Genomic DNA, 26,648 nt, shown 5'->3' on the forward strand with positions numbered 1-26,648 from the left:
CTGTAACAGGCCTGACTGGGTTGGCTTGTGCTCAACGAGCACACCGACCAGCCCACCTTCAGTTTTATCTTATCCAGCACCTTCTTAGCCTCGGTCATAGTTACTTGGAATAAGGCAACCTGCATTCCCGCAAAGCCTTTGCGTAACTGAATCGCGGATTCTTGGATCTCGACATTGCACTGCTCTTTTTTTTTTAATCTTTATTTAGGTGTTTTTTCGAACCTTCTCGACTGTCCTAACCGAGGCTTTTTTAGCTACTTTCAGGTCCGCCTTCTGCGTGACCTTACTTAGCTTAGGAGTTGCTCCGCTAATTGTCATACGCCTTTGAAGCTCTGCAGTCTGGCTCTCCGCCAGCTGCTTCCCCTCTGTATGGAGCCGAATCTTCGATTCAGCCTCCTTAGAGGCCTTCACCGCTTGGCTAACCGCCAACTCCTTCTCTTCAGTAAGAAGGCGGATCTTGTGCTCCGCCTCCTTACTGGCTTCCAGCAAGGACTTCCATTCCCACTTCTCCTCCACGACTAGAGCGCAGAGGGTCAGTACGGCCTGCTTCAGGTCCTTACTGTAGTTTACTCGGTTGTCCAGGAAGAACATAATTACGTCCGAAACGTCCATAATTACTTCCATGGTCTGGACTTCATTATCCCCATGGTTGGTCATCACCGAGTTTATGACCTTGGTCAGAGTGGGGCCGTCCATTTTAACATCGACCGGCACCGCGTCTGACCCAGCACGAGCTCCACCATCGCCTCCCCCCGGCGACTTTTGGGGTGACCGATCAAGACCACTGCGCCTAGCGAAAGGGTTCTCCTTGTCGCCATTCGCCTCACCTAGACATTTTTGGTTTGCTTGAAATCATCGCTGTTGGGTCCCCCTTGCGGCTGCTGTCGAATCCTGCTGGTGTAGTCGCCTTCGCGATCCCATGGTTATCTATACATACCTTGCGGCATGCAGGGAGGCCATGCGAAGGTTGACACTTTCGTGTTCAGAGCCAGATCAGCGCTAGTCAGGAAGGAGCATCTGAGCCTACTCCCACTCAGCTATCAGCTGAGCGACAGGATTGTACCGCGTGCTACAAGGCCCGCCACGGTTTTAGGAAACGGGAGACAGCCTGACCATTAGCCCATTCGCCGTTTCAGGTCGGTGTCACCCGGCCTTACTAAGAGAATAGAATAACCAGACTACCAGCCCTCGCGTTCACAATATTTCAATATCCAGATACAAAGTCCAATAACACGCAACCAGTATACCATAATCAGGGTCTTACTGGTATCAACCCTGATGTGCCAGTGGCACTCCCTGGGCTTGTGCTTTTGAAGCGGCACACAGTCGCTTTGATAGAGTCTGCTTACGGACACTTGTGGTTTTTTGGGAGGGATTTAGCAGAGCCCACTGCTAAATCCCACCACGTCCTAGGCAGTTCTCCCTGACTCGCAGACAGCTGGGGAGGGGTCGTCAAGCCCTTGGACATGGTCCCTGCTGCCCCCATGGTCCCTGCTGGTAGATGGTATGATTACCTCTAAACGTTCGCACCATTGATCCCTTCCAACAAACCTCCTGCAGCGCTACGATGCCGAATCCACGGTCCTTGAGCACATGGGCGAGTATGCGTGTGCTCCCGATGAAGTTGAGAGATTTGCAGTTCCACGAACCGAGCTAGTCCCTTTTCGTCACAGTGGTCTTCGCCGATGGTTCCGGTCCATACTCTCTTGTTAATTGTTCGTTGCTTATGATTTTTTAAAGGCAACACCAAACCCCCTAAATTTCCGGAGGACCATTCCTCCTTATTCCCGGTGGACCATACACAGATAGAAAAATCCACTGAAATTTACGCTAAACATGATGCACATAAATGGAACGCCATTATTAGCTTAATTCCACGCGTGATTTAGCCTAAATGTATACAATATTTGATGTGAATCGTCAATATTGCTTGCAAGCTGTAAGCAAACTTATTAGGAAGAGGTCCATTTCTGCGTAGAATAGTGTAAATTTCCGCATCTCAAGTTTTACGCGCTGTTTACTTTTCATTATTTATTTCTGTGTAATGCACAATTTAACTTAACTCGCTGGCACTCGGACGATGATCAGCCGCCCCTAACATGGACACCTACTTAAAGAAAGATGCAGAGAGCTCTACGACCTCTCATAGGTGTCACGGGAGATTTTGGGATTGTGTGGAAGGTTATAACATTAGGAATCGTTTTGGTAGAACGTGAAACACAGAAAGAACTAAGATAGAAATACAAAGTAGGAAAGGGACGAACCTGGAATTGAACCCACGACCTCCTGCCTATAAGGCAGCAGCGGTAGCCACTAGACCACCGAGCTCGTCTTGCAATTGTGTATTCCACGATATTATACAACAACTCTAAGATTTGTTTTTTGGGTTTACGTTTTCAGCTTCAGTACTTTGTCTTCAATTGGTATTGATATGGGTTCATGCTGTGAATTTGATAAGGGTCTGTTCACAAATTACGTAACGCAAACATCCCCCAATAACGTTACGTAAATTGTGAACAGACCCTAAGTCACCCAACTAGCGGATGGCAGATTTTAATACAATTATGCATAAGAACCTTACAGAAACTGTATAATAATTTGGCATATACAATTTCGGAAGATTTTTTGTAATCTGATTTGTATTATTTTAATACAATATTTGTATAAAAAAAGCTTACAGAATTGCATATGCCAAGATTTTATACTATGATTGCCAGATTTGTTTTTTGGGTGTAGTAGCCCTAAATCGGATCCGAATGGAATAGTTATACAACAGCTATCATCAAGAGTGAACTATTTGAAATTTTACAAACCAAATCTTCCATAAACGACAATGACCCGAAAGAAGTTATTTTCTTTCAATTTCGTTTCACATTTCAATTAGTCTCGTTTTATCGCAATTTGTTAATTTCATTACTTAAAAGGATGAGCATGCACGTAGAATCGCTGGAAGGTGGACAACTTTTGTTTCTCTTAGTAACAAATTAGCAAATATCTTTCACGCTTGATTTTGAAACACATTCAATTCTATTCAATGTGGCTGGCTGATTTCAAGCGACCAAGTGAAAGAACAACTTTTTTACTACCTCACACCGAAAATGTTCTCTCTCCAAATAATTCAAACTACCAAACAGCTGCCAATCATGATGCTTAGTTCAATCCAGTTTCTAACTAGTCGGTTAGCATTTAAACCAGAGCAAAAAGCAAAAGGGGTGCTGCTCCGGTCCATTCGCGCCCGCTTACCCTAGCTACAGCAGACTTAAGCCACATGAACGATACGCCCGAACGTTAATGATTGGGGTTGTGCCCGCTGCGCGTTGGGGCTACATATCGTGTCCACTTGAAGGCCATCCGGTTGTGGCTGTGGTCAACTACACGCTGACGGAATGCAACAGCCGCAACGACGCAGATCTCTTAAGTTCACTTCTTGCCTCAAACCAGTTGGATTTCATAGTCTTCTACCCAAACCATGATCGATCGGAGCGAAAAAAAAGAACTTTAGAAGAAAAAACCGGGGTGGCTAAATGTTAAGTATTGGAAGTGTAGAAAAAAAGAAAACATAAAATTGTAGCAAGACAAGAAATCCGCCCAACTAGTGTTGATTCTGTCCGACTAGCAGCGGTGGACAACGGCGCAGCCGGTTTGGTTGATTGCAAAAAAAAATGAAAAGCTTGATATTTTTTGCTATTCCTTCGTTCGCCTATCTGGTCTGTGCAAGGGGGCAGCGGGTGGTAGTGAATGGATTTTTAGCGGAATGTGTAGGCAGTTGGTTACTATACGTGGAGTCAAATGAGAGCTTGCGTGCTATTACTGATGGTGTGCATGAGAAACTACCCGACTGGCTGGTACGTAAGGAGGGAAACTTTTCAGGGCGTAAACCAATGTGGCCAAGACAAAGGAAGTGGCTGAGGTTGATCGAGTTCTGATTTACTGTTTGAATGTTGCTAATGGCTAGTGAACTGAATGGTGGCGCAAGCGACAAACCTCATGGAAGTGTTAGAATGTGGAGCGTGTCATATTAATGATTGAGTTAGTCGTTCCTAATAGTGGGGTCATTGCAACTAAGTTCAATCTGCCAACCAGGATATTCCGGTTGAATGTCTTCTTCTTCTTTTTTCTATGGCTCTACATTCCAACTGGAACTTTGCCTGCTTTTCAACTCAGTGTTCTATTATCATTTCCACAGTTATTAATTGAAGGCTTTCTATGCCCGCCATTGCATGAGTATGTATCTTGTGTGGCAAGTACAATAGATACACTATGCCAAGGGAGTCAAGAATGTTTCCAACCCGAAAACATCCTGGACCGAACCGAGAATTGAACTCGTAATCTCCGGATTGGCAATCCTACGGCTTCGCACGCATGCAAGACTCGACCATTCCACAGCTTCTCACTAATTGCAAGGTGAGAGAGAATCTCTTTTTTCTAGGAACGTGTGCACCAAATTAATTCTGATGTGAGGGTACAAAACGCTGCCGCCGGGCAAAATGGTCTATCTCATAAATCACTCATATATTCTATTGTAGAACATTTCTGAACGAATCATCAATTACAATCACAATTACAATAACAATAGTAGATCATTGAGAAATGTAGCTAGTTTTGTAAATTCTGCATCTGCGCGTTATACTGGTTCGGTATTTTTGTTAATTGAGGTGACATTTATAAAGCTTAAGGAGTGCATATTGGACTGTTCTCCCCTACTTGCGACTTCATTTTCGCAACGGTCTGACCATTCTCATCAAAATTTCTTCGCTCAACCAATTCTTCTGCTATTTTTAATGTAAACTAAAAGAACTCATATATGTTATGTCTGCAACTATTTTTTAAATAAAAAATAAAATAAAATAGTGCTGCAATTTTATTTTGGCCTAATATTCGCCCGAGTTTGGCCAATTCTTTGAGCACAAAAATATGTTCCATGAATAAGTGAATAAGAATATTCAACTGAGACAATTAAACGTGATATTTTTTAACTGGAACGGCCAATTGCTAGTGGAAATTACGAAATGAAATTGAATTAAATTCATCCAAAATTTCAATAGAAAACACATAATATGAAAAAAAAAACAGTGTTTTGAAAGTCTCCTCATTGATTAATTTAGTTTAATTACAATTCCACATAAATTGATTAATTTAGTTTAATTACAATTCTTGCGTTACTAAGTAGTAATTCTTCATACCAAATCTTTTCAACCTATACATTACACATACACTTTTTATTTCTATTGTTCAAAACGTACGAATGCTCCATCCTTCAAACTTGAACTTTTAAATCACCACTAATAAATACTTTCATTCAGCATGACGCAACACTTCACGACTTTTGAGGTATTACCCATTCAAACTTCAGACACCATCCGTGTCGACCTTCATCCATGACTTGCGCAATTCCCACAGACATATTCATAACAGAATGCTGCTCTCTCCTATCCTATAACAATGCCCTTTTGTTGCCGAAGCATAACCGAAAGTCATCATAACGTTTGAAGACCAATTGGCTGCTTTCGAGTCCCCACCTGGTAGAACCCCATCATCATAGCTATCATTCCTTCCATTCATCCAACCGCCGCCGCGCGCGCGTCGTCCGCCATTCCACCCGGTACGGTTGAGAGCTTCTGCACGCAAACAACACCACCTGTCGTCGTGAGCTGATTCACTTGGGGCGTCGACACAGATTCGAAATAATCTTAAGACGTTGTTCGGTAGCCTTGCCAAACTATCCAATCTTTTGGTTGAGCTGTTGCGCTCCGTACGTACCTTTATTATCTAATATTATGCTTCTTTTTTGCTTCAGCTTTCGTTTTCACTTTTTACGTTTCCCTCACATCGCGTCATTCACAACACTCAACAGTGAGTGAGGTAGTTTTCACTTTTTTGCCATTGCGGTATTGGTCTGCAGGTAGACTGATCGACACAATAACGAAAAGACCTTAATATTAAATTGCGGTCCTTAAATCATAGCGGCGTTTTAATTAAAGCAATTCCATTCAGGTAGGAATTTCTATAATAATCTCAATTATTTGGTCACATAGAGGTTTGCCATATGACAAGTTTATGTGGGGAATACCAATAATTTGGGAGAATCTGAAATAAGTGATGATACATTCACGAGAGATGCGCATATGGATCAACTTTCTGAATATGTATACAACTGCCAATATGAGCAGTGTTTATATATTGCAACAAAGGCACTTTCGTGATCATTTTTCAAGTCTCTCATAGATGTATACATATTTATCCGCAGTACAAATACCTAGCACGTGGTATTAAAGCACTTGTCGCCAGAATCCAGCACGTTGCAGCCTGTTGCAGCCTGAGACGAGACCTGCAAAGACGCTGCTTCTTTTCTCTTGTTTTGACACTTGTTCTTCTTTTCATCACAGTCAGGGATGCCAGATGATATTTTCAAATGTCTTCACAGCCGTTTAAAAATGTCTTCAAATGTCTTCAATATTAAAATTATGATTATCGGCGAGAAATCTCAAAATTCAATAGGTTTGTAAATTCAATCATGTCCTTGTTTTACTGATGTGAAGTAATGTTTATTTTTTTAACATTCAAATTGTTAGAACTCAAGAGAATATTCTATAAAATTTTCACGAGAAAGTGTATAACGATTTTCCCCTGGATTTTTTACTGAGTCTAGTTAAAATTCCAGCGGATTATTAATTGAATTTTTAAGCGGAATTCTTCCAAATTTGTTTTTAAAGAAAACTTGACTACGACTTCAACAGGTGTGATTATCAAATCGTCAATGCACGGATTGCTGCCCTGGACTGGAATCATGTTATGAATTATGCCTCAATCGACGACTCTGTTACCGCATTCTATCGCACAATCGAACAGATCATCCAAGAAAACGTGCCGGTCAAAATTTGCCGACCATCGAAGAAGTACAATCAACCCTGGTGGACGCCACAGCTCCGAAATCTTCGCAATCGTCTGCGGAAATGCAGGAAGAAGTTCTTCCGAAACAGGATTGAAGCGAACGCGGCTAATCTGCGGTTAGCTGAAGAAGAATATACTCGTATGCAGCATTGTCGGTTCCGTGAGTACATGGAAAGTCTTCAAGCAAACTTGAAAAATGATCCTTCATCGTTCTGGGCCTACATTAGAAAAAGGAAGGGGTCGAACAATATCCCTGTTGACGTCACTTATCGTACGCTTTCCTCCCGATCACCTGACGCAACAGCAAATTTGTTTGCCAGCTTCTTCCGCTCAGTACATGACGACAATCCTCCTCCATTGGATCAAAGCTACATCGAAAGTCTTCCGTCGTATTCCGTCCGGCTTCCTCAAGTCACTTTTAGCAATGTGGATATTTTTGAAGCTCTCAGCTCGCTTGACACATCAAAAGGTCCGGGACCCGATCACCTACCGCCCACCTTCATCAAACAATGTGCTTCATCGCTGGCAATACTCATTGCTTCAATTTTCAATCGATCTATAAGCGATAGTGTTTTCCCGGAAGCTTGGAAGCTTGCTTCGATCGTTCCCGTGTACAAATCCGGTAACATACATAGTGTAGAGAACTACCGTCCGATATCAATCCTTAACTGTTTCGCCAAAGTTTTTGAGAGTCTTTTGCACGAAGTATTATACCCAGCAGTACAGTCTGTCATCTCCGAGTATCAACATGGGTTCATGAAAAAGCGCTCGACGACATCCAATCTAATGGTATTCACTCATACAGTGCTAGACGAATTGGAGAACCGTAGCCAGGTCGACGCTATTTATTTTGACTTTTCAAAGGCGTTTGACAAGGTGCCACATGCACTAGCGATAGAAAAACTTGCCCGACTTGGCTTACCTACTTGGATCATTCGGTGGTTAAAATCGTACTTATCCTCTCGCAAGGCTTTCGTCAAAGTACTTGGCGCCAAGTCTGATGCCTATGACATTCCCTCTGGAGTACCGCAGGGCAGTATTCTAGGTCTGCTCATCTTTATTCTTTTCGTCAATGATCTATGTAGCAACCTGAGCTCTGGAAAACAGCTTTATGCAGACGATTTGAAAATATACCGTGTCATAAAATCGCTCGTAGACTGCTGTGCTTTACATACTGATATTGTGAATGTTGCAAACTGGTGCAAAATCAATGGTATGCAGATGAACCCGACTAAATGCAAAGCCATAACATTCACTCGTTGCCGATCTTCTATAACCTATGACTATTGTCTGAATCACACAGCGCTTCAGAGGGTTACATCGATCAAAGACCTTGGAATCGTTCTCGACAGTAAGCTTCGTTTTACGGAACATTTATCAGTTACCATTGCTAAGGCCAATGCTATGCTTGGATTCTTACGGCGGAATACAGCACAGTTCGATGATGTCCATGCTCTCAAATCATTATATTGTGCATTAATTCGGAGCATACTAGAGTACGGAGTGCAAATCTGGGCTCCGTATCATTCTATTCACATTGAACGCATCGAGAGACATTGAACGCAACGCTTCATCAACTACGCCTTGCGCCGCTTACCATGGAACGATCCATCAAACCTGCCTCCATACCGAAATCGTTGTGCTTTGATTGACTTACAACCAATGGCAGACCGTCGAGTGATGCTTCAGAGGATGTTTATTTTCGACGTCATAACGTGCAACATCGACTGCCGTTACATCCTGGAGAACGTTCGATTTCATGTACCGTCTCGTCAACTCAGGAATCGTCAACTGTTATGGATCCGTGGTCACCGCACACACTACGGTCAAAATAATCCATTGGACTTATGCTGCAGACTATTCAACGAAGTGTGTTGTTTTTTCGACTTTAATGTTACCAAATTAGTTTTTAAAAATAGGATTAAGTCAAACAATCAGTCTGTGCAATTTACAAGTTGAAGACCATGTACAATAAATAAATTTCCCTACCCTGTAGGGATTCAAAATTTACCGTGAAATACTTAAAAAAACATCCAGAGAATTTTTTGAAAGAACTTCCGGATAAATTTCTGGAGCAACTTCCGGATAAATCCTTGATGGAGCTACAAATTTCTTCTGTATGGAGTTTCTAATTACTTCTATGACTCCTGACGAAATTTTCCGAAGAATTTCTGTTGGAACACCCAAAGGATTTACTGAAGGAACTTCTGGATAAATTTCTGAAGAAACTTCCGGAGAAATTGCTGAAGGATTTTCAAAAGGAATTCTGGGAGAAACTTAAAAAGGAATTCCTGTAGGAAATTCAGGGTGAATTCCGGAGGGACTTTCTGGAGAAATTTCTGAAGGATATTCCTAAGGAATTACTGAAGGAATTTCCGGTGGAATTCCTGAGTTCTTGGAAGTAGCTCTGGATGAATTCATGGAGGAGCTTCTTGAGATATTGCTGCAGAAATTTCCGAAAGAAATCCTTGAGGAAATACCAGAGAAATTCCATAGTATACTTCCGGAGGCATTCTTGGAGAATCTTTCGCCAACATTCTTGGAGAATCTTTCGGCAATATTCTTGGAGAATCTTCCAGAAGAATTCCTTCCAAAGGAATTTATAGGGGAACTTCCGGAGGGATTCGAGGAGGAGCTTTCGCGGAAATATCTAGGGAATCTTCGGAAGAATCTCTAGAAGAACTTCCGGAGGAATTCCTGAAAGAACTGCTGGAGGAATTAGTGAAGGAACAACTGGAGGATCTTCCGAAGGAATTCTTGAATGTACTTTCACTGGAATTCTTACGAAGGAGCTCCTAGAGGAAATTCCAAAGGAATTCCTGGAGGATTTTTCGGAGAAATCCCTGAAACTTCTGGACAAATTCGTGGAGAAAATTTAGGAAATTCTCAGAGAAAATACTGGAAGAATGTCCAAAGATATTTCTAAAAGAATCACCAAAGGAATTCAAGGAAGAATTTAACAAAAGTGTGTAATATGTTTCCTCTGGATTTCTTTTAAGAACATTTTCCTGTAGTAATTTACCATGGAAGTTCTGAGAAATATCCATTTAACACCAAAACAATTTCAATTTCTTGTCGACATTCGTAAAAAATTTCTATGGAAATTTATTAAGACAAATTTCTTGTGGAAATTGAAAGGAATTTTTTATGAGAGTTCAGTAGAACTTGTGGAAATTGAGAAGTATTTCCCGTTTAATATTTTGAATATTTAGTATTAGGCCGGTAGGACACGAGACCTGGACGATGCTCGTGGAGGACCAACGCGCACTGGGAGTTTTCGAAAGGAAAGTGTTGCGTACCATCTATGGTGGGGTGCAGATGGCGGACGGTACGTGGAGAAGGCGAATGAACCACGAGTTGCATCAGCTGTTGGGAGAACCATTCATCGTTCACACCGCGAAAATCGGATGACTGCAGTGGGCCGGGCACGTAGCCAGAATGTCGGACAGTAATCCGGTGAAAATGGTTATCGACAATGATCCGACAGGAACAAGAAGGCGAGGTGCACAGCGGGCAAGGTGGATCGATCAGGTGGAGGATGATTTGCGGACCCTCCGCAGACTGCGTGGTTGGCGAAGTGCAGCCATGGACCGAGCTGAATGGAGAAGACTTTTATGTGCAGCACAGGCCACTCCGGCCTTAGTCTGATAATAAATAAATAAAATTTTGAGTATTTCCTTTATTTCTTCTTTACGGAAATTATTATAAATTTCCACTATAATTTTAGCTGAATTTTCAATTTCAATTGGTCGGGGTTCAGCCAAATCGCACCAAGCGCCAATGAAAAATTACCTATTTTCTTGCACAAATTTCCGTGTAGCGGATACAATTGATCACAAATCGTGTCGGATATCCTTCTAGCCTATAACTGAGGATACCCAACGACAAATGTGCGAATGAATTGATATACTTTTGGTTTTCATTCTGCGAACAAAATATCACAAATTAGTCAAAAAGGCGCTTGGTGCGCTTTCGCTGAACCCCGACTAATTCTCCTGTATTTACACAAGAAATTCCTCATCGGAAAATGTCCTTATAAAACTCACGAAAAATTCTTTTAAATTTTTACTGAAAAGTCTTTTAAAAATTCACGGAAAATTCAAAGAGTTTCCCGAAGGATATTTAGATGAATGTGGAATGATGGTATGCATTTGAGAGCATATGCCATTCAGAAGGAATTGAGAAAAAATCTGGTTCTAGCTCAACGGTTGAATAGGTTAAATCTAGTCATAGAAGATCGGTCATTGCGTTCCGATGTAATGATTGAAATACCTTTTTACCGTCACGTCAGAACGACTTCGCCACCAAGAAAAATTCAAACGAATGCTGCCATCGGATTTTTTTTAACCAGCGCACAGCTCAAATTTAAGTGCGAATGAAGTCTAAAATGCGTTGCAGTTATCAACCGGCTAGTGTGAATGTATTTTTATGTTTGAGATCCTAAGCCCGAGACACAGACTATTATAACTTTTGTAATATTTATATACCTAGTTTACATATAGAGGTCGCAGAATTTATAAGTAATAAAATTATATTTTCTATTCGCTGGCTTATTGATTGTCTTCAAGTATCTTCAAATAAGTAGAAAAGTCTTCAAATATTTTGAAAAGTCTTCAAAATGTCTTCACGAAATAAATGTCTTCACAGAGATTCAAATGTCTTCAAATTGAAGACATGTCTTCAAATCTGGCATCTCTGATCACAGTTGACCATCGAGTTTCAACTGTTTCCTTGACTGTTTCACCTAAGCCCCGGGTGCATTCTTCTGAGCACAATAAAAGTGTATCCAATTCACGAATTATTTAATTCATTTTCATAAGGGTTTTTATACCGGGAACAAAAAGCTGCTGGCTGCACCTGACAGTTCGCGACAGCAGTTGACTGGCTACAGCTGAAGTTACATTTTTTCCTCTTTGCAAGTCCCGTCCCAGGTTGCAGCCAATTTTTCAAAAATATCAAAGTAGCTTTTTTTCTGGAGGTATGTTTTACTTGGTTTTACTTAGGCAACTATTTGCCGCTTATTAAGGGCATAGTTGGAAGAGTACCACGATGGCAGTCAATATGGCACCGGACCTTCCACGGATCAATCCCACACCTCCCGCACTCCTCTCCCACCAACATTTGAGTGCATTGAATAGCATCGAACAAAAGTTTAATATTCAAATAACTAACCTGTTCACAGCATATTTATCTACTTCACGAATGCAAATTAATCTTTACTTTTTGAAATCAATCACTTGTTTGAAGCGAAAACTTAATAAAAACTACTATTTTTGCCCGAAACGAACTATTAAAAACAACTCGCGGGGCAAATGTAAACACCGGCACCACCAGCAGCAAACTAATAATCAGGGTGGTTCAAAAATTATTTTGTTCCGCCACACTCAGCCGATTATGTTTCATATTTTGGGTGTCATCCGATGGTTTCGGCCACAGTTAATTATTCTGAAAATTACATGCCATGGAAATTTTCAATAAACCTTAATTTTACATCCATTTTTTTCTTGTACGCATTATTGAATGCAAGTTCCATAGTAATGACAACCTGTAATTTTAAAAAGTGATGGAAATATGTGTCTAATCTAACGGAGCCTTTTTGTTACATCATATATGCTGTAACATTTTTTTACTGTGTGGTTTGAATAGGGGCTTACAGTGGGTCGTTTCAGGTTTGTATGACAGTTGATATAGCGAGGTTGAATTTTACATTATTCTGATTGTGGCACTTCGTCATTGGGCGCTAGCGAGGGGGGAGACCATATGACTGCACAGTGCACAGTATAAAAATGTATATAGTATAAAAATGGTCGTTCCAATAGCTAGTCGATTTTAATCGAGGTGTCGAATCATTATTCATGACAATCAGGCTTCTCAGAAGGCATCAGCAGGTATTGAATTCAAAAAAGAATGAAAAAGTGTCTCATCCTTCATCTCTGTATACATATACGATATGTACCATACCGTGAGATACTTTTTTCACAAGCTGTCATGACAAAGCACTGATTCGGAGGCCTAATACCCCATAATAAATTTCTTTTAAAAAGCTCCAAGCGCGGGGAGCGAAAATCGTCACTTCTTTGTGGGGGCTGCATATCTGATTCTGTTTTTTCGCACTTGTATACAAGTTTGCAACACAAAATGAGCGAAAACAAAGCGAAAATCATCAATTCTGTGTGTGGGGGCTGCCTATCTAATTCTGTTTTCTTGTACTTGTATACAAGTTTGATAAATTTGTTATCGTGTATTTGTTAACGACTTGGCGAGCGTGGGGCGTATTCGAGGATGCAGAGATGCGGCCTCGAACCGTGTATTGTGGCGTCAAATAGGAGATCGTCAGTTGCGTTCTAACAAAAATTCCGCTTGAGGCCCTTCCTAAATATTTTAACAACAGTCACCACACCTGACGGTATAATTGCAATATTTCCATTATCAGGCGACAGGTGGTGTTGCTGTGTGTTTGTATCAATGTAATATTGCATATACACTAGTGACATCTGCTGTTCGATATCGTAAGCTTTCAATGTTCCTTCCACACACACGAGGTGGAGAACAGTCTTGAAGAAATTGAAAGTATACAGCAAGAATTTAGTATGGAGGTACAATGAAATCTCTTTTATTGTTTAGAACTGTAAAACAAGTCGTGGGAACAAAAAATCTAAAAATTATTTGTTGCTTTTTGACCTAGGTTTCATATTGATGCGATGCGTAGTTAATGAGAACGGATGATTTGTCCATACAAGGAAATTCATTTTACTTCAAATGTTGTGGCGCCATCTCGAACAAACAGCACCTTTGTCTTTGCCTTATTGTTGATTCAGTGTTATCTGTTTAGATGTAGACTAAATAAATGAAAAAATGAAATGAATGAAATTTGTTATCGTTGCTTGTTTGGATTCGGAAACCCTGATGATGATGATGGCACAGAGAACAGACATGGATCCTCGAACAAATTTTCGGTAAAAACGTGTGTAAAGATTTAAATCGCACCTCAGCGCCGCCAACGCAGGCTCCCCGACATAAAAACTCAATCTCACTAAGTGATGGCATTGGGATACACTACATAAACAATGTAGTGCTGCCACCTAGGAGCGAGACTAGGAGCAATTCGAAGTGAACACTAGCGCTAAAAAGAAAAACACGGCAAATTTTAACCATATTTATCAGCACACTAGCACCGCGCACCGGGGGCATAACGACATACTTTAAAATGACCAGTAAAAACTTTACACAAGCACGCGAATGAAGATGAACGTCTGTTCTCTGTGATGATGGTCCCACCCAAGGACGGAAATGGTTGACATTTCTTTTTACCATTCATTCTTCCATGCAAAAAAAAATAAAAACAAAACCACGGCAGCCGCAGCAGCAGCCACGCCAAGCAGATAACAGTCAACACATGCTTTTTTCTATTTTCTCTCCCCAGGATTAATGTTTTCGTACAATAATTTCACAACGTATTTTTTGGTGGAAAAAAATCATTTCATTACTCCTTGCTCATTTTAGAGATAAGAACGAATAAATCAGTACCTACGAATAGCACTCCTTCTAGGCGTTTCGCCACAGGGAATAAAACTCGATTTTGTGATGTTTGCGCTGCGCACGAGCCGGAACAAAAACAAAAAATCTCATGCAAATGCTGACCGCACGCCGGCACGACAAACAGTTTGCTTTATCGGCAAAAAAAAATGTCACGATGTCGTGTACATTTTTTTGCAAACTGTTTCGGCTTGTTTGGTGTATGAAATTTGACTGGATAAAATGTGAATATTCATATAATCAGATTGTTTTAACGTACATTTTCCAACACTGAATTGCGAATATTTATTCCGCGCAACTCAAAAATATTTGTTCGTTTTCGTTTTCATCGGCGGATCACTTATTTCTAAATAAGAAAATAAGAAATAAATGAACCTCGTTGAAAACGAAAGCAAGGCGAAATATTTCGGTGGAAACCTACTTTGATACTACTCATAAGATATTTTCTCTCTTCGTAAGGACATATCTGTGTGAACAGCTCTTTTATAGATTTAAAGCCGTGAAAAACTTGGAATTTGATTTACGGTCACTAATTACGAAATCAATATGATATTGCAGGATATTGAAGACAATAATTCCATGTTTCCCATTACATTTTTACCTATTATGCAAACAAAAAATAAAAATGCTGGAAAAATGGAAATAATAACATTGTTTACTTTGAAACCATGTAAAAAAATATGTAAGTATCGTGGCTTAGAAAGGCTGGCAGGCCTGGTTTAAATGATAGACTTCATATTTATTAGAAACCAGGGTATCGCTTTGATTCATATTACGATATGAATTACTTATTACTTAAGCACATTTTTAACTTCATAGGTCTTCATTGCACATAAATCAAATTATTTTAACAGATTAATTGTTTCCATCGGGTAGCGCAGGTATAAAACTTTCATATAAGCGCTTGATATCCATGTTTTATTGTTAGTTAACTATCAATCCTGAATGATTTTATTATGCCAAACTTGGTCTCAAATGCCGAACACGCATAATAAAAATTGTCTCAAATTCCAAACACTTCGATTCAAATTCCGAACACCACCTTAAATGCACTTAAACGCAAAATTTCAACGTTATCTTTTTGATGAACAGCTCTACTGTTCTTGATCTGTATGCGTGCCGAGAAAATTTGTTTATTTATTCAATAGTCTTCTTTCATAAAAATGAATTTCTGTCTGTCTGAACCTTATAGACTCGGAAACTACGTGAAAATTTGTATGCAGAGGTTTTCGGGACCGGGGAAGGTTCTTAAGATGGTTCGAGACACCTCCCCGCTTTGGAAAGGGGGGCTCCCATACAAATGAAACTAAAATTTCTGTATAACTCGAAAAATAATCAGAGAATAAATCATTTTTAGGCGAAACGAAGTTCGTCGGGTCTGCTAGTAACGGAATATTTCAGATAAACCTCCATATATTAAGTGCTCAGAATATGAGTCTGGATTTCGGTATTTAGCTCAATCTCCGAGCAGGAAAAAATAATTCTATTATGTATACCTAATTCTGTTATTGATACCTTACTCTGTTATGAACTAGCCTAAAGAGTAATAAAGAGTAATAGCAAAATGAATATACAATGTTATGAAAACTCATATGTGAATATGTGTTGGCTTGACAAATGGATTGCGAGTGATTTGACTATGCTTCCAATTTTGGAATCTCTAGCTCATTCAGTAGCCGCTAGGTTGCGAAGGCCGACGGAGGTCCTTCGTAGCTTAGTTGGTTAAAGCACCAGTCTAGCGTGAAATGTGTTGTATAGTAGACTACTAGCACTATGTTTCCTCTACAATTTTGTCTAACAGTACATTACTCTACGTCTTATATCTACAGCGTGAAGCGCTAGTATCACTAGAAATGATAAGTTCAATCTCCGATGAAAACTTTCGAAAATTGACTTCTTTTTGTAACAGTTTTCTAAATACTGTCGTCGGGCTAACAATGCGTCTGGAGGGTGAGAATGGGTCAGCGAAATTGATCAAAATTGTAAGTTTTCTTGTCCTTAGATACATTAAATCTATTTTACAAGCATTCTATGTTGTTGAAACAGTGACCCATTTGACACCCCCATTTCATTTGACCCAACGATGAGCTACCAAAAGTGAACGCGCTATCAGAACAGTCAGAAAAAAAGTATAACACCAGATTACCACTTTGTTCCACCATCATCCCAACGTTGAAATGATAAGTGACGGCTAATGCACCTCAAGTAGTCTCAGGCAGGCTTCCCACAGAGATTTCTCCAAACTTCAGCCCACTGCACATTTGTCTACGGTAAATGATTAATTTTATTCAGTATGTGTTTGGGATTTAAATGGTTTTGAATGTGAGAAGAAAAAAAATTTCGGCAAAGCCTATGAGTAAAATGGCATCTTTTTGCTTCTATAAAATAGACAACCAAAACAACAACAACAACAAAAACAACACCATTCACCCATCTTTCCACCAACAAAATCGCACCACCACTACTCAGCCCGCTAGACGACACCAGAACTCGGTCAATTGAATTTCCGTTATCGGGTGAAACCGAACATAAATCGCGCGAGCAGCAGTGCGATCAGCCGCCGCTGCTACTAGCCGATGTTTATTCCAATTTGGTACGGAATTAGCATAACCATCAAACTGTACCCGGGCCGTTAAAAGGTGCAGATTGGTGCGGAAGCTTTCGAATACCAATTGCACGCGACCTTGTTCATCCTTGTTCAGTGAGGAGGGCTTGAGCCGGGGTACATGCATTGTAGAGTGCACCTTCATTGAGGGGGTGGCGGCGATTGTTGTTGAGAAATAGAATTGCGTTCGCTCAATCATCAATATAAAAGGTCTCTAACCATGAGTTTTTTTTTGTGCTCTTCAGATAGGTTAAGTGTAATGGAATGACTTGCACATGTTTCAGTTAATTTTATCATAAGGCAATAATATTGAACTTACGCATTTTGTACACAAACGCGTCTTATATTTATAAAATGTACTTACTTATTTGTTCATTTGAGTCTTCGAAAATATAAAAAATCTCACTGACGGGAAAGTTAAAAATCAATCTTAGATCTAAAGATATTTTTCGACATACCAATGTATTGAAATCAAACAAGTGGAACACATAATTAAAACGTTGACAACACACATATACCGAATTATTTTGTCAATAAAGAGTCCGATGAGCTGCACGACGAAGCAAAGCAAAACTCCTGGTTATCCTTTCGAGAACGTTGAACCGAAGTTTTCCCAAGAGCTCAGAAAAGTCAATCTTGCCTTGGAGCAGGTCAAAAATGAGCAAACGTTGGAGAAGCCCACCTCGCTGCTGTAGCGTTGGTAGCTGAATCAAGGCGCATCGTAGTTAGTACGGTGGAGGCAACACACGTGGTGAAGAGCCGCGGAAGGTGACGAAGCGCATATCGCATGGAAGCCTTCTAGACTTGTTCCAGACGAGCGATTTGCACGGCATGATACGGGGCCCAAATAGTAACACCACAAAGGGTGTACGGAATAAAATTGCATCACTTAGAACTACTCGCCAAAAATAAGTCTATCAACGGATTATTGTCTTGAAATTTTCGGTGACTGGCTATTTCACTTTAATTCGTTAATATATCCAAATCCTGAAACTTTTTTCTTAAATGAATCCATAAGATTTTGAACAAGTCCTAAGCCAACATTTTTCTGCTTTAAATTTTTCCCAACAAACAAATTAACTTGTCGCGAGGTCGATTATCTGACTTAATTAGGATCAAATTTGCCAAAACACCCATATTTTTCGACACCTCTATTACAAAAAAAGAAAAGAAAAAATCCAAAAATTGCTGCCGTCAGCAGTGAACCGGCCTGAACAATAAGATTGATGCTCTCCCAAAATTTGACGAATATCAGTCTAAAATTAAATTTCAGCACTTTTTGGACCGCGAGTCGAACCCAGTCATTTTCAGCGTGGTCGTCTTAGTTTGTAGACGCGCATCTTAAAGCACGGCTAAGGAACGTAATATCATAATGTTCAGAGAGTTCACTTTAGTTTCACTTTATATACTGGTATAGTACATAATAGTTTTTTTATATATGAATGTCACTAAACAAGTCTTATCCTTCATCTATCGTTAAGAGTTTTTATAAACAACAGACTGATATATTTCTCTCTTTCTATTTGCAGGTAGTTGAAACCGAATCGTTATCTTTTGGAGATCAAACTTGAGGTTGAGGTAAGCTTTTACAAAATATGTAAGCCTATAAGAGCCAAACCATCATTATGTATGATAGATGCCTTCAAGCATAACTAGATTTTTTAAAAGATTTTATAAAATAGTCGTCTTACTAATTTGACAACTTCCTGAATCTATTTTAAAACCGCTACACTGCCCCTTTGTATTCGTAGTTAGCTGTTCATATAACGTGACTTTTGTTTACCTGGAAAAGATGTTAAATTTTGATACACATAGTTAAGTTTGCCATTTTAAAGTGTTTTTATGAGATATTGCGAAAAAGATTCGGCTGCCGGTAGGACTTGAACCCACACTATTCGTTGGAGAAGCAAACCCGCCTCAATACGACAAATAGGAGCACATGTCGATGTACTCTACACCAAATGTAGGCTGCTGACTCTTCCCTCTGCACTACATCTTTGTGCGGCATTTGGTATATACTACTAAAATAAATATCAAAAGGATTATGTACAAGACACGACCGCCCGACGTAAGCTAACCATACTCAAAATCTTGCGAGAAAATCTCACTGGACGCCATCAATTTGCTTATCACTAGTGGTTGTACTTTGAAAAAAAAAACCTCTGAACTTTTTTCCGAATATAATGTGATCCTGAAAAGGACCAATTTAATTTCAATGATCTCCGATCATTATCAGCAACCACTGAATAGTTTGAATCGTGTGAGGCAAATATACCTTAAGAGCTGCTTCTTCGGCAGACGTCATCGATGCGAAAAATTTCTATTCTTCATCGGGTACCGCACTGCTTTTTTCTCTTGCTGGAATTCTAGAGATGGTCGGATTTCACATTTTGGAAACTGGAGCCCGACCCAAACCCGATATATATTTTTTTTCAAACCCGTACCCGGGTTGAAAAATCTTATCAAACCCGAACCTGACCCGTAACCTTTACATTTGTAAACCCGTACCCGACTCGACCCTCTAAGGAGCTATTACGGTAACGATCGCGCGAACGGCCGAAATATTTTGTTCTGCATTGCGCGGCCGGTAATAATAGTAGCCATCGAACAAGTAAGTGCAGTGCGTGTTTTAGTCGTCGGGAAAGAAATAAAATATCTATCTTGTGTTCGGTGGCTCATGCGTATGTCGCGCGCGGTCGAAAAAAGCGAGTTCTTCAATAGTTTGCTGTAGCCATCGAGCAAGTGTACTCAGTGCTGCGCTTCCGTGCGGTCGTCCAAAACGCGAATCTCCTTAGCTTTCATATGCCACCGGGCGTGCATGTTTTTTTAACTTTTAACTCGTATTAGTGTTATTTCCCATCCCATAGATCGCATCGCTTACCAAAGTGAATCCAGATAAGTTATCCTTTGTAACTAAGACGATATCCTATCCCAAGACAATTGTGGAGATGCAGAGGTATACTCGGTCTCTAGTAGCAACGAGAGTCGGACTAACAATCTTTCCATTTCCATATGACCGTAAGGACGTGGCTGGCGCCGTTATTGACTTTAAATATTTGAGCTCCCGAAACGTGTACATTGAGAATGGGTAGCTAATCCCAAGCCCCATTCATTGTGTTCTCTGTACAATTTCGCAAGTTCAGTCAATCACGGAGTAGCAACTACAAATTGTACGGTCATAATGAAAAAAAAAAAAATGTCTATTCAATAGTTCAGTATTTCCACGGGGAGTTTTTTCAATTCCACTAAAATTCTTCAAAATGTCTACGTGAAATTTTCAACTTTCAACGGCAATCTTTTTGGTATTTCAACGGTACAGAATTTTGTTTGGATTCCTATGGGAAATTTTTGTCCATGAGGAATTATTCGAAAATTACTTAGGAATTTAAAAAAAAAGAATTGTGTCGTTTTACTCAAAATCTTGCGGGGGAGAGCCATTTGGCCGGATAACACATTAAACCGAGAGTAATCCAGCCGAAATTAACGTTTGTGCGAAACAGTCATACATCGAAAACGGTTTGTCGGAATATTTTGGAAGTCAGAATTTTCATTTCAAAATCCGTTAGATCTAACAGGTCGTTTGGTCGAATTGGTCATCGGACCGAAAATGCCGTATGGTTTTTTTTGTTAGAAAAGGGTCATTCGACCAAATGTTAATATGGGTAAGGGTAATATGGTCAAAATGTCCATCCGTTTGGCCAAATACCATTTTCGACCAAATGGCCTTTCTGCCAAACGACCATTTTGGCCAAATGACCTTTTCGGCCTAAGGACCATGTCGGAAAATGGTATTTTTAGCCAATGGTATTTTTTTTCAAATATGAATGTCAGTGCAGACCTAACTTTTGTAGTCATGAAATGTTACCGAAGACCTAACTGAAATTTTTCAACAAACGGGGAGTATTGAGACTGATGATTAGTTTGAAAACTGTAAAAAGCTAGAAATTATATTATATTGCTAGAATATAAAATTGGTGTCCATTCTATAGAGAAAAAGAAAAGATAATTTAGTTACAAGATAAAGATTGTCGTTTCGGTTCCCTCTGTTCTGCTGCCTGAAACATGTTGGATTTTTCCTTCATTGACATTTAGCACCCTATCCTCGCCAGCAAAAGATGTTCCGGACAGCGACGACAGCGACAATCTTTATCTTATAACTAAAATATCTTTTAGAAAAAGAGATCTTGGATGTATGAAAATCCACGTAATCATGCAGCAGACAAGAAATACATAACAGAAGAGAAATGTGTGTTCAGAATCATCGATGACCGTTGTGCTTTTGTAAGACATCCCGTATACAATAAGGGGTCGATCAAATATTACGTTACACTAAAGGGGAATCCTAATGGAAGCGGTAACAGAACCAAGGATGTTTTTAATCACTTAGTAATTTGAGTCGATTATTTAGTTGTTTGTTAATAACTCACTGCATATGCTAAATTACAAAATGTGTTGCATGGTACACTTATAGTGCGAAGGTTTCCCTACATTTCCGCCTTAAGGTGATTATATAATCAGGCCCGTGATGAATTTTTAATTCACCTTATGCTTTTCTACTCTCGTTTCAAACATCCCAAATTTGACGTAATATTTGTCGTACAGTGCTGAAATTTGAGTCGGTTGTTCATCATATGTAAGCCAACCATCTACCATTCTTTTCCCTCTATTGCGCGTTATGGTAACCTCAACTCGTGCTCTTGAAAAAAAAAGTACTTGAAAAGCACGTGGCTTCCAAGATAGCCGATTTGTGGCTTTGTTGTATAATCACCTTAACAGTTCGTTGTTTGAATGCCACTAAGAACGAAGTCAAAGCGCTAGTAACAGTGTCTAAGTTACTGTAACTGGTGCTATTTACTTCGTTATAAGAGGAATTCAAAAACCGAAACGCATTATTAGTTACAGAAAAACCTTCGCCATACAACTTATTTTGAAATTCTGCCTCTGGAATAAGTAATTGACAAACTGCTAAATGATCGAAAAAAAAAACTTTCGCTATCTTCCTGCTATTTTAAAACATTACGCATTGCGAACGATATTTTCACAAAAGAATTCATCTCGAAATTGGATTTAAGTTATCAAAATTATTTCAATTGGGATTTTCAGATCCTTTTCTAGAAACCCAATAATTTATTCTACATATTACATGTAAGATTCATCTGTGGGATCTGTATGGACGTGAGATTTCGGACGGGAGGCTTTTTTTTACTTTGAACAACGTCTTACCCAAAAATACGGGACAGGGTGCAGAATAGCTTGCATCACAAAGATTTTGAACACCAATAAAGCTAATATCTTACAATATAATTTTGAGATATTTGAACCAAACGACTTGGGAAAAGCGTAGCAATAATTTCCTGCGTAAAAATCGACTCCAGTGTATTGTAAATTGTAAAATTAGAAAACAGAAAAGTTATAGCGTTAGGAAAGAGGATGTTTGGAAAATCAGAATTGGATAACTAAAAAATTAAAAACTAGGAAATTGAAAATTTAGGAACTGAATTTTTTTTATAATTTTAATATTTTAAACTTTAGGAATTTGGAAATTTTTAATATCAAGGATTTAAGAACAAAAAAATCCAAAACACAAGATTTTTTAAATAAAATTAAAAAATAAGATATAGGGAGAAAGACGGCTTTGGCAGGTTTTGTTCTATTATTGGCAAGGGGGTTTTTGTCGACCAAATTTTAAGAAATTTGGCCACAATGTTCTTTGATATGCAAAGAATGTTTAGGCTAAATTTGAGCATATTCAGACATAAAAAACCCCCCTGCCAATAATAGAACAAAACCTGCCAAAGCCGTCATTCCCCCTATTTATATTAAGGAGAATATAAATTTAAAATTTCACGAATTAAAAATATTTAAAATTCAAAAATTTAATGATTTTATTATTTTAAGTTCCAAAATAAAAAAATAAATAAATATAAGAATGGGTAAATGGATAATTTTATAACTGGACTAAAAAATTGAAAAATTAGAGATTTTCCAAAAATTGGAAAAATGGAAAATCAAAAAATAGAAAATTCTTTGGTGTGACAAATGGAAGCGGAAAATGCTAAAAGGAAAATGGAAAATAATGATAACTTCATGGGGCTATCCCTTGCTTTAAGTTCTAGAGCAGAGGTTCCCAAACTGTGGGTCGCGACCCCCAGGGGGGTCGTGGACTGTTCAGTGGTGGGTCGCGAAAGACAAATCCTAATTCATAATTTTGTTACTATTTTTTCCCACAAATCTATTCCATATTTTGAATTAGGATCTAACTAATGATTGGATGATTAAAGAACAACAAACCTGACGAGGTCAACGGTCTTTTTAGTTATACGATATTTGGGCAAGTAGAAAGAAGTCGTACACAATCCAAATGTAAGCCCCGAACCCAATCCAAAACCAATCCCAATCCAATTCGAATCCGATCTAAATCAAATCCAAATCTATTTCAAATCCAATCCAAATTTAATTCAAATCCAATCCAAATCTAATTCAAATCCAATCCAAATCCAATTCAAATTAAATCTGAATAAATTTCAAATCCAATCCAAATCCAATCCAAATCCAATCCAAATCCAATCCAAATTCAATTCAAATTCTATCCAAATTCAATCCCCATCCAATCCTAAAAATTGGCGGATTTTTGACAAATACAATGATGGGATATAAAGCAATTTGTTATAATTTATCCAATCTAACGCGAACTCATTTTTATCAAATTTCACAAAATCAATGGATTTGGTACCTGGTGCTGGTGGGTCGCAAGCAATATGGGATTCTGCTAGGTGGGTCGCATATCCAAAAGTTTGGGAACCTCTGTTCTAGAGAATCAAATGGCATTATTATATTTTGAGATAAGAAACAAACAACAACATTTAAAAAATTAACAACAAAGATTAATTTAGCATGCTTCTGCTATCAAATTTCCGCTGATTTTGCGAATCCCGTCAGATTTCATTTTGAATTGCAAGAACCTGTTAATCAATTTAGTTTTGATTTTATGGCAGTCCGGAAGCTTCACTGGAGGGATTCCATTGATAATCGAGCCACATCAATTTTACCTTTGTCGATAAACGATTCATCGGCAAAATGCTTCTGGATAATAGAATCTAAGCATAAAAAGTGTTTTGGTCGGGTAGGTGCAATTTTCGGATTCTGTCGGATAATGCCATTTTCCTTTGCCTTTTGCCATCACAGATGAGAACCTGCCAAAGAATTTATCGTAAGGTGTTAACGTAACACATTTTGGAAGGCAATGAAAGTATTTTGAAAGAAGTTAGAGGCTTCAAAAAATATGGGTTCTTTGGGAAAGTTGACCTTTAATAAGCCAAAGAATCGGCTGAGACAATAAAACGAGATACAATTTTTGACGGGGAAGATCATTTAGGAACCTGAACAATCGAAGAGAATTTTGCTTCTCCTTCCCTGCATCACAATTACGTTCTCTATACACTTTATCTTTAAAAAGATCCGGCTTTTCCGCTTCGTCCATATGACCCGACATCTTCATTTCCTAACTCACTAGATTCTTGCGCTGATGGGCAGCTAAATAAAATTTCCATTTAAAATTAGAAATTTTCCATAAACAATTAGGAAATTGCCAATAAAAAAATCAGGGTATGAGCAATAAATAATTATAAAATTTCCACAAATAAAACAAAATTTCCATAAACTATTAAGAACTTTCCACAAAACAAAAATAAATAAGCACTTTTAAAAACAAAAATGGCAATTATAAAAGAAGAATTTTTCATAAAAAAATCAAAATGTTCCACGAAAAAATACTAAATATCCATAAATAAATCAATATTAGCAATAAAAAATTAAAAAATTTCCACAAAATAAATTTTTCTTTTCTATAAAAAGTCTAAAATTCTCCACAAAATAAACAATTAAGAACAATAAAAAAATAAATAAAATTTCCATTGAAAAATACAAGAAAGAAATAAAGCTGATAAAATTTTACATGAACTTTAAACGCTTTTAAAGAAGGGGTCATCTTTGGAAAAAAAAAGCACCGTTTGATTGCTTTTTATATTTTTTTATGGAAATTTTCTTATTTTTTTATTGCTCTTTATTGATCATTTCGTGGAAAATTTTATTTTGTTATGGAAAAATATATTTATTTTGTTGAAAATTTTGTTATTTTTTTGCTAATATTGATTTATTTATGGAAATGTTGTATTTTTTCGTGGAACATTTAATTTTTTTATGGAAAATTCTTCTTTATAATTGCAATTTTGCTTTTAAAAGTGCTTATTTATTTTGTTTTGTGGAAAATTTTAATTGTTCATGGAAATTTTGATAAGAAAATTATTTTGAGCTTTTAGTGGAATGTTTTCACCTGTCATAAGACGAGTTTTAACAATCCCATTGAATTCCACCACTTAATTGTATCCTGACAGATACGTATTTCGACCTCAACAGTAAGGCCGTCTTCAGTGTCTTGTACTTGACTCGACTTACGACTTAAGTCGAGTCAAGCACAAGACACTGAAGACGGTCTTACTGTTGAGGTCGAAATACGTACCTGTCAGATACAATTATGGTGGAATTCAATGGGATTGTTCAAACTCGTCTTATGACAGCTGGGAATTTTGTTTTATTTGTGGAAATTTTAAATTTACTTATTGCGCATACTCTGAATTCTTTATTGGCAATTTTCTATTTTTTATGGGAATTTTCTAATTGTTTAGGGGAGTATTTATTTTAGTCGCGCTGATGCCCTTTGATCATTGATTTATATTCTTCATCGTTTGATTCACGTTCCTCAATGTCAACCCAATCCACAATTACGGTAACAAAATTGGCGTAATAATTGTGATCTTGAAGAGCCGGAGAGGAATACAGAGGACGATTTGAAAAAATCAGTGAAGTGATCGTCGTCCGAATCTGGATCCGCAGTGAAAGCATGGATGGTTGGAAGAGAATTTTTGCTTTGCAACTTCCACACGTTTTAAAACAGGATTCTTCGAAATGCGCCTGAAAAAAAACAAAACATCATTCGCGCGCATTAAGGTCACTCCTGACGGAATCCAAGATTAAAAGTGCTCGCATTTTCGGGGGCACACCACTCGATATAGAAGCAACGCACAACTGTCATTTTTATTATTTCACGCATGCTGCAACGCAGCAAAGCTAAATTAACAAAAATGACAGTTGTGCGCCGCCTCTGAATCGAGTGATGTGCCCCGAAAACGCGAGCACTTTGGAACTTGGATACCGTCAGGAGTGACCTTAATAATCGAAAGCAGCTAACACAACATTCGTATTTTACTTACACTGTATATTCGAGATTTAATCTGCAGAATTTAATCAACCGGGATTTTGTGATTCCTTCCGTAAGGAGGCAAAAAAAAACTAAATTTTGGACACTTCTCTGCTTCGGCCGCAATATTTCACGAGACACTTTATGATTAAACTGCCCGCACTCGGAACGTTTTCTTAAGCTCGTGTAAGTCACGCACCGGCTTCGACGTAATCAACGAGAACATCGATGACACGCAAAACGAAAATTTGGTAATTTCGCGTGTCGCTTGCTTTGATATGCTTTGATTATATTTTGATTTTGTGTGTAGTATCTGGCTCTCCCTTCCAGGTTTTGACCATGTGGCTTTCAGTCAAATGG

At 38.6% G+C, this 26,648-nt stretch overlaps 1 protein-coding gene across 7 annotated transcripts in view; it reads left to right on the forward strand.

Annotated features, from left to right (window-relative positions):
* The window catches only part of LOC134227992 (chitin synthase chs-2), a 136,811-nt gene that overhangs the window by 25,553 nt on the left and 84,610 nt on the right, over positions 1 to 26,648 (forward strand). Inside the window, exon 3 of one of the 7 annotated variants that reach the window (XM_062709731.1) lies at positions 18,562 to 18,610. The exons of the other annotated variants lie outside the window; for them this stretch is intronic. The gene's annotated coding sequence lies outside the window, so the exon portion shown is untranslated. The remainder of the gene's footprint in view (positions 1 to 18,561; positions 18,611 to 26,648) is intronic. 7 annotated transcript variants of the gene reach the window in all.

Source organism: Armigeres subalbatus, chromosome 3, assembly GCF_024139115.2.
Source record: "Armigeres subalbatus isolate Guangzhou_Male chromosome 3, GZ_Asu_2, whole genome shotgun sequence".
Taxonomy (NCBI): Eukaryota; Metazoa; Arthropoda; class Insecta; order Diptera; family Culicidae; genus Armigeres; species Armigeres subalbatus.